This window comes from Tamandua tetradactyla, chromosome 14 (genome assembly GCF_023851605.1).
Source record: "Tamandua tetradactyla isolate mTamTet1 chromosome 14, mTamTet1.pri, whole genome shotgun sequence".
NCBI classification, from domain to species: domain Eukaryota; kingdom Metazoa; phylum Chordata; class Mammalia; order Pilosa; family Myrmecophagidae; genus Tamandua; species Tamandua tetradactyla.
Window position 1 is genome coordinate 50,224,657 of NC_135340.1, and position 15,431 is coordinate 50,240,087.

The 15,431-nt window shown below is 36.3% G+C and overlaps 1 pseudogene; it reads left to right on the forward strand.

Moving 5' to 3' along the window:
- Positions 1–14,087: 14,087 nt before the first annotated feature.
- LOC143655890 (large ribosomal subunit protein eL39-like) lies at positions 14,088–14,243 on the forward strand (annotated as a pseudogene).
- Positions 14,244–15,431: the final 1,188 nt, after the last annotated feature.

The window sequence follows — 15,431 nt, forward strand, 5'->3', positions numbered from 1 at the left end:
GACCTCCTCAGGGAGGAAATAATGTACAGATGGTATCGTAAACCACTTACCTTGTAAAGCATTAAAACTCCTCTCCCCTGATGGATATGTTGATAACAAATCTCCAGACTGCAGTGTCTCGAGACCCTGTGAAACCCTCTTCTCCGACCCTATGGAATGTCCTTGTCCTAAACCCTTATAAGCTGCCCCCTGCACTCCTACCTTTGCAGGGTGCTCGAGACTCTCCTGTTCATCAGTCCCAACAGAACTCATGTCTGACTCTGTCTAGCATTTTCTTTGGTCTTGTGGCTGTCCCGACCCAAGCCTTCCGCAAGATGGATTGGAAAACCTCTATAAAACACAGTGACTGATGGCCGTGCCATACTGAGAGCTTGCGTCTAGATTTCCCTTTAGATGCAATGCATTTCTTCTCTCACTAGCTGAATTAGGGAGTCGTGTTTGTTTCCAAACCTGTTTATGCCATTCCCACTTGCAGTAGTAGTTGCTGACTTTTTTAGTCGGTGCCTCATAGACAGCTTCTTTACACCTTGCTGCCTGAGGCTCCTCTGGGACCTTTTGCCTTTTAAAATCTCCAGATGAGAAGTAGATCCAAGGCCTCTCCTTTTGGAGTTCCCAAAACTCTAAGGAAAGACTTCTCTCATGCACCTCATCCTTTCCTGAGAATTTTGTAGCACGGGTCTCTCTTACAATTCTTCTTTCACCACGGATCTTCCCTTTTGCCCTTAGAAGCTGAGAAGAAGATGGCTTTGGTTGGCTGTTTCTCACCCCTCCTACTCCAAGAGACATTCCATGACTTAGGGACTAATGAGGGGGTGTGGTCCAAGGGAAGGACAGCTATGCATGGTATGATTTCTAAAACAATAAATTAATTCTTCACATATTCTTTTGGGTCTTTATTTTTCACCTTTTCTTTATCTGCTTTTTTCCCCTACTGCTTTCTCTGTTTTAAAAGGCTGCCCCCATATTATTGCTTGTTTTCTGACACATTGACCTAATTTATCTCTACTGCAATATTCATTTCTGTGATGGTTTTAGTTATTTCTCCAATTTATTTTCTTAGTCTCATCAGCTAAGTTTTCGTCTCCTCCCATTGTTTCCTTGTTTCTATTTTCCTTACTTTCCTGTTCTCTGATTTCCTGGTTCATGGAACTCATGCTCTATTAGTCTTTTTTTTTTTTTTTTTAACTCATTCACTCATTCAGCAATTATTTATCGAATATCTTCTATGTAGAGGTGCTTTCCCGGGAACTGGACAATATTGATGGAAATGATGACTTGACTTCTAGTTTTCATGGAGTTTACCAAAAACTGAGTTAGAGAAGGTCTTGTCTGTGTGTGTGTGTGTGTGTGTGTTTCATTTTTCCAGAGTATATGCTTGGCCAGTCTCTTGCTTATTATATTCCTTTCCTCATTTAATATCTTTGGTAACATTTACGTGTAGCTCCCAGTTTGGAGATTTTTAGTACGTCATTTTTTTTTTGTTTATGTTTTAATGTTAATTTAATAAGAAAATACATTAGAGAAATTTTTAAAATTATTTTTTGTGTGTTTAGCTATAGCTCATTTTTAAAAATATTTCTCCTTGATATTCCATTGAGTAGGTACAACAAATTCAATTAGCTTTTCTTCTTTAGGTTATTGCCATTTTTGTTATTATAGTTTTGCTGTAAGTATGTGATATGTGTTTCTTGATATTTATGTGCAAAGAGGTTTTTTTTTTTTTTAGATTTCACATTAATTACATAATTTTCTAAGGTGATTTACTTGTTTTATGTACCTAAGCTTATCTGCATGATGCTTATAAGAGTGAAGCTTAATAGTTATTCAAGCAATAAGCTTGAATAACATAGAACACTTTTTATAGGCAGTTGTGTGAGGCACATTTTCTTTATATAAAACTTTTAAGACACTTTTACTGCCCATCAAAATACATTTTTAAATATGTAAGAATCAGTATAGTAGTAGCAAGAGAAGCAATGTTACATTTAATGGGAACTTCCAAAAAATTAATCACAACATGATATTCAGGATCTACAAATAAATAATGGGAACTAAATTGTGCTTCACATTTTCTTTTCATTTAAAAAATATCATGGAACAATAAGAATGAAAAAAAGAGTTTTACTATCAGCATCATGCTATGTCTTTCCTGATGTTCATGTACAAAAATTTTTCTAGATTTAGAAATGTTTATTTTTATAGGCATTTCTCATTGTCAAATACCCGTTTATGTTTCCTCCGATTTTATTACATTGTTAATCTTTTTCTTATTAATTTTTTGAGTTCTGTGTGACAAATATCTCCTTCCAGTTTTTCTAGTTTGTGGTTTGTCTCTTCTGATATTATGTGAAATATATTTAGATGTACAGAGTTTAAAATTTTAATGTAGTTTAATTTATCAACCTTTTTTTATGGCTTGTGCTACTTGTGTCTTCTATAAGAGATTATTTTCTATTCTGAGGTCATAAAGACATTTGTCTGTAAAATTCTTCAACAAATATGATTATTTTTTCCTTTTATGCTTAATTCTTTAACCAACAGGGAAATGATGCTTTGTTTGTAGGCGTGAGGTAGGAATCCACTTTCACTTTCTCTCTATGGGTGGCCAACACCCCAGATCCACTGATTCTCCGGCGATTTTCAGGCCTCCTCTCTAATATAAGTTGTCTATAAATTCTTTGGGTCTTTGAGGTAGATATTGTGGATGATAATACAGTCTACAGATAATGACAGCCTGGTTTCTCTCCAATTCTGGGATTTAAAATTCTTTTGCTTTCTTTCTTTTTTGCATTATTGCATTGTTTAGGGCCAGATCTACAGGACAGTGCTGAAGGAAACACCCTCAAATAGTGAGCACGCTTATCTCATTCCTTATTTGAAAATTAGGGTTTCTGGCATTTCTCCATTAAGAATCCTGTTTGTTCTAGTCAAATGGTAATAATCCTCATCAGATTAATGGAGGTTTTTTTTCTAAGCCCAGTCTGCTAAGAGTTTTTCTTTTTTTGTTTTAATAAACAAGTGTCAAATTTTGTTAAATGACTTTCTATATAGAATAAAATGATCATTTTATTTTTTTCCTTTGTTATGTTACTGTTTCTAGAATAAATCCAAGTTGATCATGATACTGTATTGTCCACAGCCAGGTTTAGGTTAATACTATTTCCTTTAGGATTTTTGAGTGTCTTTTTAATAGAAAGAATGCCCAGTCATTTCCTTTTTTTAACTTAAAAAAATGTTTAAATCTATTTTCCCTAATCTTGGTAGCAAGGTCATATTGGTCTCATGTAAGGAATTAGAATTAGGGAGGGCTTCCCCATTTTTATTCTCTGGATATGTTTGCATATGATTAGAATGATCTGTCTCTTAAAAACATGGTAGAGTTTACTTCTAAAATAACATTGGCTTTCTTTTAAAGAAACAAATTTAAATTGCTGATTCAATTTCTGTAATAAATATAATAATTATTGTAAGACAATTCTAGTTCTTTCTGAATTAGGTTTGGCAAATTTTTCCTCTATAGTCATTTATCTATTTTATCTAATTTTTTAAAGTTATTGTCTCATTTTTTCATACAATATTATTAATGTTTGTTCTATCAGTATACCTAGCCAAGCTTTTTATTCCTAGTATTTTATTGCTAATATAATTCTATTGTGCTTTGTCACATTTCTGAACTTGGATGCTTAGGTGGCTCCAGTCATTGGGTAGAGGAGAGAGGATGACATAGAGAGATTACTTGGTGAATTTCTTTCTCTCCCTATTCTGGTGAACACTAGTCACAGGGACTCTAGATATTGCTTCAGTTATGGTTAGTTTGTGACTGGTTTTCAAATAGTACTAAAAAAAATGAGTCTGATGAAGTCTGTTTAAGGATACTCGTTAAGTTTTAAATTAACAAAAACTCTTAAATTAGAAATACCTATCCAGTATGGGGAGAACAGAATTTTTCCTTTGAACCAACTGATTTCTAAACACCATTTCTACTGTTTCATTTTTGCCATTAGTTTAGTCATAATGATATCTGAAATCTTGTATCTAAGAGCAACAAAATGTGAACCCATGAAAAGTATATTTTTATGTCCCTTGAAATAAGTGGTCTTGTTCAGTTCTTGCTGCAGTATTTGGAAATATATGATCCATATAATTATTTTCACTTCGGAATTAGGAAAATGGAAACACTAAAAATAGATATTTTTCAAGTACAGCACAAATTAAGGTAAGGACATGAATTAGTTTATTGATTTGTTTGTTCCTAAACTAGTTTTCTGAAAATCTGGTATGGATACTTTCTATGTTTATAACTAGCCAAGGAGTCTCCATCGTTGGTTTCTAGGATTGATATTTATTGGACAGACAGGAGACTCTAGTGTAGCAAGACCATGGCTACCAAAGGTCACGAATGCCAGCTGGTCAAGTCCCAGTATAGGATGACCAGTAAGGAAACCATATTTAAAAATACACGTCTTTAGTGAGCACAGGTGGTTCCGTGCTCGCCTTCCATGCAGGAGACCCGGCTTCAATTCCCGGACCATGCATCGCCCTCCCAGTAATACGTCTTCACTGCTTCTACTCCAGTTTTCAGAAACACAATATAAGACATTTTCTTACATTCTGTAAAGAAATCTACAGCAAGATCAATCTGTGATTTGACTTCCAATATCATAAAATGCAAAAGGTATTTTTTTTTAAAAAAAGCAGTAAAGCTAATATACTTAAACTCTCATGGAGATAAATTAAGCAATAAAGAGTAGCCCCAGAGATTAAATTTAGTAAAGCGTTTGTCCATTCATCTTTGAAGAGCTACTTTGTACATGAGACATGGTGGTGTAGTGGAGTCCAAGGATTTGCTACTAGTAGTGTGACCCTAGGCAAGTCTGGCATTTTCTGTGGTTGGTCCTTCAGATAATATCTAAGGGTGCCTCAAGAACTGTGGTTCTGTATATTATAGGGCAATAAATAATTCCCTGGTCTCTCTTCTCACTGCCCCTTCAAAGGAGAATTGGAACTGTAATCCTGAGAGCACCTGATCCGATTAGACGATGGATAGCTTGGGGGCAGCTGGGGTGGGAAGGGGAGTGGAAAAAGAATGAACTGATTTGATACAGTGAAAATTGCATTGTTTGATTTTTTGGTTGGGAATTGCTCATTTTGGTCACACCAACCATCTTCTTGGTTCTTTGGAGCTAAAACAAACTGGATTTAACCTCCTTCTACAGCAACGTGTGGATCTGAAATGAGATTACAGAAGTCAGCCAAGGGCAGCACCCGTGCCTTGAATCCTACTCTTACAAAAGCAAAAAAGTATTTCATGGGTTCTGCTGATTATTTAGGAGTCTGAGGAGATCTTTCACGATCTGACCTGGATCTTTATTCTGTTTTCAGAAAACCAGATGCATTGTGGAGAGTTGGCTGGACCCCTGACTTGGAAGAGGCAGGAAAAGTTACAGCGGGTTTATATATTCTTGTTAACTTGGGTACTAGACTGCTCTATGAGTTAATATGTAGAGTGCACTGTGTTGTCTGCCTCCCTGAATTGGTTAGAATGATTTTGGATGCAAATAACAGAAGACCCAATTCAAACTGGCTGAAGTGGTAACAGTAAAGCTATGCAATTGACAAGAAGCGGGTCAGGCTGTAGTTTTACCTAATCCAGGAGTCCATCTCTCTTTCCCGCCAGTTCTCTTGACCCTGTTTTCTTATGTGTATTAACTTTACCCTTAGGCTGGTAGCCAGGTGGCCACAGTAATTCTGAGCCTCATCTCTTCCCACAACAGCATTGAGGGGAAGAGACGCTGATTCTGTGCCTCTGGAGGTGGGAAGACATGAGGAAGAAAAAATCTGAGAAGGCCTGGGAAATGTCCCCTCATATCTCATTCGTGTGAATTTGCTGAAGAAATTATACTTGGAAAGGGCTTATCCAGGGGTTCTGAACCGATCGATGGTAAGAGGGAGGACCCAGTCCTAGAGCTGTGAGCAAACGTTCCAACTGTGAGACCCAATGGGAAAAGTGTGGAGTCGGCATGAGAAGACAACTTTTTTCAGTTCCGAATATCATCAACTAGAGACTAGCTACAATTCCTGGCAGATATTGCGTTATAGGAATAGCTTTTCACATTGAACACTAACTAACTGCCAGACACTGCGCTAAGCATTGCATTTGAATAATCTCTTTTAATTCTCATCGAAATCGAAAGTGGGTACTATCATTACCCCCACTTCCCTGACCGAGACCGAGATTTTTAGCATTAGACGACTTGCTCTAATTACACAGCAAGTTAGTGGTAAATCAAAGAGCATAATGCTTAAAGTTACCTTGCTCCTAAAAGTTTTCTGTTTCCCAGGGTGGGGTCCCCTGATTCACGGGTCAGAGATCAGGATGTAATAAACCATTAAGTGACATTAAATTATATGTACAACAATAGCATCCTAAGAAGGGGTTTCCTTTGTAGATAGCTTTGGGTCGTTTATTAGGGGACCCAGTGATTCTGTGATGTTTGGTTTTAAAACGGAGGGAATAGTAATGACATCAACCATTGTAAAGAAGATGATAAAGTTGGGAAAAACATTATGAACTCCTTAGAAGAAGGACATTTGTATAAACACACAAAAAGCAATAAAATATAACGGCAATGAAACATTTTCCCAGTAATAAAAAAGTTGGCTTTCCAAATTAATAAAAAAAAAACACATAAGAAAGATTAGCTAACAATTTAGTAGCTTTGAGAAGGAGATCATATTCCCTGGGAGAATTTATGCATTTAAGGAATGATGATAAACTCTTAAAAAGAAAAATACATTGGAAAAACTGAGACCTGTGTCTATCCTTTATGCAGAATCATTTAGGAAAGATGGAAGCGATTTATTGTGTGATGGAAGACAATAGATGACCACCGATTTCCTTGTAGCTTAAAAGGCAGTTAGTAATTGAGTATGATACAAATTAAAGAAACAGTGAGTGCATTGTAAATGATATGGACCATCTATCTCTCTTAGTTACTGGCATGAAAATATAAATATTTGAAGATGGCTGTGTGTACTTTGTTTTCTGGGGAGGGTATTTAATCGGATTTTCTAAGAAATCATAGTTGAGTCCAGAAATCAATTACAAAAGATAATTTCTTCACACTGTATTTTTGTGTTTTCAAAAGACACTTGACATTTATCCCTAAACAGGTTTGGCAAGAAGAAACTGCCCCATTCCATAGGCAGGTGGCTCCCTGCTCTGCTGTTTCAGAGTTTCAATCACTAGTGACATGCCTGCAATCCACAAACTTCTGGGTGTCTCTTTTAGCTATCATCATCTGAAAGACATCTCAAAGAGGTTTTTTGTTTTTTTGTTTTTTTTTTTAGTGCTTGAGAGCATTAGGTTTCATTTTTTGCATTCCACAGTGTAAGAGGAAAAGTAGATCCACACTGACATGAAGGGCTCAATTCTGCATGAACTTTTTGTTCCTCCACCAGAAATAATGCATTTTGCCTTTCATTTTTTGTAATGCTCAAGTTCATCTAAAAATTGTTGACTCTTTCCTAGAGACACATCGCTCAGCAAAACTAAACTCGTCGCACTGAAATTGATATCATTCAGCAAAAATATGGCTATTTTATTACTAGAGAATTGTGTGCAGAATGAATAAACTTGCTAAGTAGGAAAATATAGAGGTTGTGCACTGAGAACAAGAAAAGTTCATCATCAACCACTCCTGTTGTTTTTAAATAGACTTACTATGGCTTTAAAGGAGTATTATTCTAATAAAACTATCCACAAATAAATACAAAACAAAAGGGCAAATGTAGAGACATATTGCAAGTAAGCATGCATACCAAAAAGGTAAGTGCAAATTAGATTTGAATATTCATGAGTCACAAATCATTGACAGTTTGAAATAATGCAAAACAGCTTTATAAATGAGGTTAAGGCAGGGACATCAAAGAAATGCATCACTAAATCAATAGTAATTTGATTGTGCATATACTTGTAAATTGTGGTTACAGTTTTTGTGACATGGAGAAAAAATACTGTGTATCTGATGAAGGAGGAAGACACATAAATATTCCCTTTGTATGTTATATTTTTGCAATTTGCTATGAACTTGGAGACCAGCCAGGTAGAAAGTGGTCAGACATCATATATCTCCCCCCAAGACAAGTTTCTTTTACAGAATTTCAGGCCTGTGTCTGAAGTGCCCTTGCTGGCTCTGTTATTACAGAGAATTCAATACAGTTGCTTTCTAAAATAAAGGCAATCATCTAGTATGCAGGACTTGAGAGAATAGTTCAACTTCTCTTAAACCCCTTCATAATAAAATAGCTTCCATTGGAGAGCATATACTCTTAGTGAATTTTCTATTTAGAAGGAAGCAGATGAAGTCAAGGTTTAAGAACAATTTGTAATACTTAGAAATGATTGCCGATGTAAAATGTGGGTAGCTTTCTAATTTATGTAAAAGTGTTTTCATTTTGTATAACAAGTAACTAGTCCTTAATTTTTTTTTTTTTTGGTATCACAAGCTTTTTGGTGTGTGTGTGTGTGTGCATGTGTATGCAGAGATCTGAAGTGGTAGGGCTTACAAATTAAAGACTTGTTTAGAGCCTGCCTTTAAGCAGAAATGTCTCCAATTAATTTTTTAAGTTTATATTTGGGTTACTATCTATAAATTATGAAGTACTTCTCCAAGATACTGTACTCTGCAAAAATCTTTATTGTGTTCTGTCTGCTTTCTAAGATCATTAATGAAGTTAGTGATGTCATGTGAAAATCAAGGCACACAATAACACTAATTTTGGAAGAGGCTGGGGGATTGTGGCCTGTTTAGAAAATTAATCAATATCTTGCTTGGCCCTGCTTTAAGGCAGATATTCAGATTTGGGAGTGAAATACAGATATGGTATAACTAGAAAGAACTTTGCATTGTCTCCAATGCCCTGCTCTGTTAGGAAAGAAGCTAAGATGTCTTCTATGCTATCAATAATCAAGAATATCTATAACTTTCGAAAGCTGTGGCTTTGTAATTCTTAAGTTCTATATGAGAAATCTGTATTTTTAATTTGTCGGTATTGATTCAGGTCACATTTAGCATTACATTTGTAAACCAGACCTTGTTATGTTGGTTTTATAGCTATAAGTCTCTTGACTCTTAGTTATTAACTCATTTGATTTTAATAAGCAAATATTTTTTTATTAGTCCTTTCAGCAAACTTTTTATTTGCCGTGATATAGAAGAAGGCTATTTATATTCCCCAAATTTCTGTTAAATTGTTTAGCCACAATATTTGATTGACAATTGCCAGTAACAGGGTTCTATATTGGTAAACACTATTTTTCCCTCTAACTAAATTCAGTCACTATTACTGAACTTTGTTGACAAGGAGGATAATTTATAACACCAATATATTTGATGATATTGGTTGTCCTTATTCATATATATGTATACACATATACACATGTGTATATGTGTATATATATGTATGTATGTATGTACACTTAGGGTTTTTTGGTATGCTGTATGGTGGGGTTCATATTTCATTCTTTTTCCATGTGACTATCCTGTTATTGAGGCACCATTTGTTGAAATTTTTTTGGGAGTGAGGGGGGAGTGCACGGCCCAGGAATCGAACCTGAGTCCCCCATATGGCCAGTGAGAATTCTACCTCTGAACTACCCTTGCATCCCCTTGCTTAATTGTTTTATATATGGTTTTCGAAAGCACTTGATCTCAATCTTACAATCACATGTTGGATAGCCAAGGAATTGTAGTGCTTACTGTTCTCTTTCACAGTCTGTGAGATGAGAGGAAAGTCATTTGAATTATTTTGTACATTTTTAAACTAGGAAGCTCATACCTTGAACTTTGATTTCCACAATAGGAACGTGCCTGGCTAGCTAATGCCATCACTGAGGTGAATTTCTATCCCCTTTACCTAGGATCAAGAAGTTAGAAGGTCTGGAATCTGTCATTTTGGTAATTCAATATCAAAATGAAGGAAACATAGAATAAAAGAAAAGACTTAGCATTGATTCTGAATTACTTTACACTGACTTCCTGAATTCCAATGAAGCCTTGTCTTATCATGAAAAGAAACAGCCTCACTCTATACTAAATGTCACCTTGGGAGACCCATGGACCTCATGCTCATTTTGCTATGTAAATAGAATTAGTTTTATCTTGAAAGAACAGTGGGTTGGCAGTTAAGGGATTTCTGTTTCCTACCCTGCCATTAACAGCTGGTGTGGACTTGAACAAGGTACTTCCATGTTTTTGGAAAAAACCCTATTTTTCAATTTTAAAAGATGAGGTTGGTCTAGAAGCGGCAATTCTCTAACTGTGCCTCTGCATCCTTAGGTCTGTGAAGAATCAGAGAGCCTTAATGGGGAAAGGGAGGATTAGCTGGTGGAACTCAAGGCAAAGACAATCCTTTTTTTTTTTTTTTTTTTCTGGTTTGCCTATTGACTTAGCAAAATTTAATTTAAGGAAAGGGAAATGACTAAAAAAAGTTTGAAAACCTCTGCATTTTAAAAATGATTGCAAAGATTTCATATGGCTTAAAAATTCTGATCTGCAATCTGTTGTTTTTTTTAAACAATATTTTTGTTGAGAAATATCAACAAACATACAGTCCAACCATATTATGCAACCAATGGCTCACAATATCATCACACAGTTGTGAGTTCTTCACCATGATCATTTTTAGAACATTTGCATCACCTTATAAAAAGAAATAAAAAAAAGGAACTCATACATCTCATCCCCCTTACCCTTCCCTGTCATTGACCCACAGTATTTCAATCGACCCAATTTTTACCCTTTAGCTTCCCTATCATTTATTTATTTTTGTTCTTATTATTTTTACTCATCTTTCCATACCCTGGATAAAAGTGGCATCAAACACAAGGTTTTCACAATCACACAGTCACATTTTAAAATCCCTTTGGTTATACATTCTTCTTCAAGAATCAAGGCTACTGGAACACAGTTCAACAGTTTCAGATGCTTCCCTCTATACCATAAACTAAAAAAGGATATCTGTATAGTGCTTAAGAATAACCTCCAGAATAACCTCTTGGCTCTGTTTGAAATCTCTCAGCCGCTGAGGCTTTATTTTGTCTCATTTCTCTCTCCCCCTTTTTGGATAAGAAAGCCTTCTCATTCCCATGATGTTGGGTCCTGGCTCATCCCTGGGAGTCAGATCCCACATTGCCAGGGAGTCATACCTTACGTAGTGGGGAAGGAAGTGAGTTCACCTGTCAGGTTGCATAGAGAAAGAGGCCACATCTGAACAACAAAAGATGCTCTCTGGGGGTTACTCTGAGGTATAACCATCAGTAGGCTTAGCTTCACCTTTGCAGGAATAAGCTTCATAGTGGCGAGCCCCAAGATTGAGGGCTTAGCCTATTGAATTGACCATCTTCATCGCTTGTGCGAATATTAGGAATTCCCCAGATGGGGAAGTTGAATATTTCTTCCTTTCTCCCCAGTCCCCATTTTCAAGGGGGCTTTGCAAATCTTTTTTTATTCTCTGCCCAGATTACTCAGGGATATACTGGACCATCACACTAACCTGTACAAACCAATAAGCTCTCACACCCTCTTCAAGATTCCATGTAATTATGGTGTTCAAGTAAACTGACCATGCAACTTAAACTAGACAATGTGCTATCCAAAATTTAAATTTTGCACCAAACAAACATCTCTCCCTTTGGTCTCACACAGAGGTTGAAGTTTGAAAATATGGGCCGTATCATCCTTTACCCAGGATTCTGATACACCTTAGTCCTATCCAGATCAGCTTCATTCAAAGCTCTAGATGATGTCTAATCACTTTCTCAGCTTTAACAGTTGCTGAATGGAGGTAATGCTGACTTTCATAGCTTCAGGGCTCTAATTCCGAATCTCAGGTGTCACATAAATACCCAAAGCTTAGGGAATAACCAGGTTATATATAAATAGCTCAGTAGCTCAGAATTTAGAAATATCAGTTACAGCTCCTAAATGTATGTGACTTCTATAAGCGCTTCCAATCTAGGAACTTTTACAATAGGCCCCAACCTGATAACCCATGCTCTCGACCTCAATTCTCCGAGTTTCTATATTATAGTTAGTCCATATGAGTGAGACATGATCATTTTTTATCTTCTTGTCTCTGCATTTCCTTCAGCATACTGTCCTTAAAATTAATTCACCTAGCTGCATGTCTCATAGTGCAATCTGTTTGCCCATAACTATTCTAGTGAATATTGAGATGACTAGAACTGTCCTGTTCTTGATTTCTCTTTTTAAATAGAAGTTTTAAAAATGAATTCTTAAAATCTGTAGAAGGGAAGCTTAGAAAGGATACACTGAAAATTTGGAAATCTTAATTAAGATTTAGAAAAAACTTTATGGAGATATCGTCACACACCATATAATCCATCCAAAATATATAATCAATGGTTCACAATGTCATCACGTCATTGACATCATTATCATGATCATTTTTAGAACCTTTATATCATTCCAGAAAAAGAAATAAAAAGTTAAAAGCAAAACCCTATACATCCCATAGCTCTTACCCATCCCTCTCGTAGACCACTAGTATTGCACTCTACCCAATTTTAAGACTTACAATAGAGGTAGGTTAACTAAGACAGAGTCGTATTGACAGATATATCTATCTATCTATGTATCTATCTATAGACAGTAGTATTTACATATCTATCTATCTATCTATCTATCTATCTATCTATCTATCTATCTATCTATATAGATAGATAGATAGATAGAGATCTATAGATATATTGATCTCTATCTATCATCAGTGGAACAAAAGCAAACATCCAGAAGTAGATCCACACAAATACAGGCAACTTTTAATTTTTTTTAGCAGTATAGTTATATAAGCATTATCAAAGATCAGGGCTTCAGGGCTTCAGGGCTGCTGGATTACAGTCAACAACTTCAGGTATTTCCTTCTGGCTGTTCTAAAACACTAGGCTCTAAAAAGAAATATCTATATAGTGAGTCAGTAGTCACAGTCCATTTGTTAAATGCTAATTTCTCAGTTACACTTCCTTCCTCTCATTTGATCTTTCTCTCAATCTTCAGGGATATCTGGGCATTAACAATTTTAACTTCTTCATGCTGGAAAGGGGTGTTGACCTTCTGGGATAGAGGAACTTAATTGTTTTTCTTGGAGAGACTGGTACCTCTTGGTTTCAGAAGTTATCTGGCCTAGGATCAATCTGGAGACCTTAAGTTTCTGAGAAAATAAACTTATTAAGAAAAACTTTTATAGAGACTTAGATAGAGCCCAGGGCACTTAGGGTTTTAAGAATACTGTTAGTTGGAGCATGATATACTGTGGTAGTTTGAAATATCTGTCTAAAGCTTGCATAAGAATAACTTCCAGAATGACCTCTCAACACCATTTGAAATATCTTAGCTACTGAAACTTAATTTTGTTCCATTTCTTTTTCCCCCCTTTTGGTCATTCTCAATCCCACAGTGCCAGGGTCAGGCTCATCCCTGGGAGTCATGTCCCAAGTAGGAGGTAAGGTAGTGAGTTTATTTGCAGAATTGGCTTAAAGAGAGAGGCCACATCCGAGCAACAAAAGAGGCTCCCAGGGGGTGACTCTTAGGCACAACTGCATACAGGCCTACCTTTACCATCGTAGAAATAAGTTTCACAAGAGAAGGTCTCAAGATTGAGGGCTTGGCTTATTAAATTGGGAGCCCTTAATGCCTAAGAGAATATCAGGATTTCCCCCAGGTGAAGTTTAATAGATCTACATTTTCCCCTAGTCCCACAAAAGGACTTTGTAAATATATATTTTTAATTTTCTACCCCAAATACTCTGGAATGTAGCCACGTATTGCATTAACCTATAAGAATAATAAGATCTCATTCCCCATTCTAGGTTCCATGCAATTAGGTTGTTTAAATGAACGGACCAGATAGGTTGTATTAGGTAGCATGCTACAGAAAATTTAAATTTTGGACCAAATAAACATCTCTTCCTTTGGTCTCACACAGATGTTGAAGTTTTAAAATACAGTCAAGCTCTTTCTTTTCATCCACCATTGTTGTCTGTGCATTTGACTGTTTGCTTTGCCATGTCTTCTCATAACACTTTTAGAATCAAGTGATTCCTGGTGAAGAAACAAAGACAGAGTTGTCCCATTCCTCAATGGATTCAAATGAAAACTGGCAATAAAATAAGGTACATCTCTAAGAGGAGACATTGGAGAAGAACTAAGCTGGGTCTGTAAGGAACCATATGTGATGGCACACGTGTTGATGCAGTATCAATTTCACTAATACCTTCAAGCTGAAAAAGTCCCCCTTTCTGAGCAGTTTGACTTAATTTTGTTGGGGGAAAACCTGGTTTTCCTTGTTTTTATGCTTCTGCATAAATAAGTTGGTTCAGTAATAAATATGTGGGACCTTTTGTTTGAAAAAAATGTATAGTCATTATCTTTACTCTATATCTGATTTACCTTAGTCCTAACCAGATCAGCTCATTCATATCTCTAATTGAAGTCTGATCTTTTTTTCAGGTTTTTAAACAGTTGCTGTATTGAGTAATCCTGACTTTCATAGCTGTAGAACTCTAGCTCTGTGTCTCAGGTGTCACACCGGTACTCAAAGTTCCTGGAACTAATACACCTAATACACCGCTATTAAGTAGATACTTGGGAGAACTGAAAGCAGGGACACGAGTAGACATTTGCCCACTGGTATTTACGGTGGCAGTGCCACAGATTGCAATGGGTAGGTGGCCTAAGGGTACATAGAATAACAACCTAATTCACCCTATCTTAATTATTACTACGATTTTAATAATTTATTGTCTTGTCATTGTTACATGTGCCAAAAAGTATGTAAAACATATTGGATATTGACCCCCACAAAGTGCTAACAGATACAACCGTTTCCAGGAAACGGTTATACACAAAAATCTCAAAATAGTTTTGTAATAGTTTCAATTCAGGAATAGATGTGACTGCTGTAAGAACTTACAATCTATGAATCGTTTTACAGTAAGCCTTCCCCTGATAACCTGTGCTCTTGAATTCAATTCACAGAGTTTGCACATTATAGGTAGTCCATATTAGTGTGGCATTATCATATCTGTCTTTTTGTTTCTGGTTTATTTTACTCATCATACTGTGTCAAGCTTCATTCACCTAGTTGCATGCTTCACAACTTCATTCCTTCTAGCAGACACACAGTATTCCAATGTATGTCTATGCCACAGTTTGCCCTTACGTTCATTAGTCTATGTACCCTTAGGCCACCTACCCATTGCAATCTGTGGCACTGCCACCGTAAATTCCAGTGGGCAAACGTCTACTCATGTCCCTGCTTTCAGTTCTCCCAAGTATCTACCTAATAGCAGTGTCCTCCCTACACTTATCCATCTATGGAACCACCACACTCCCCTCCAGGGGATGCAC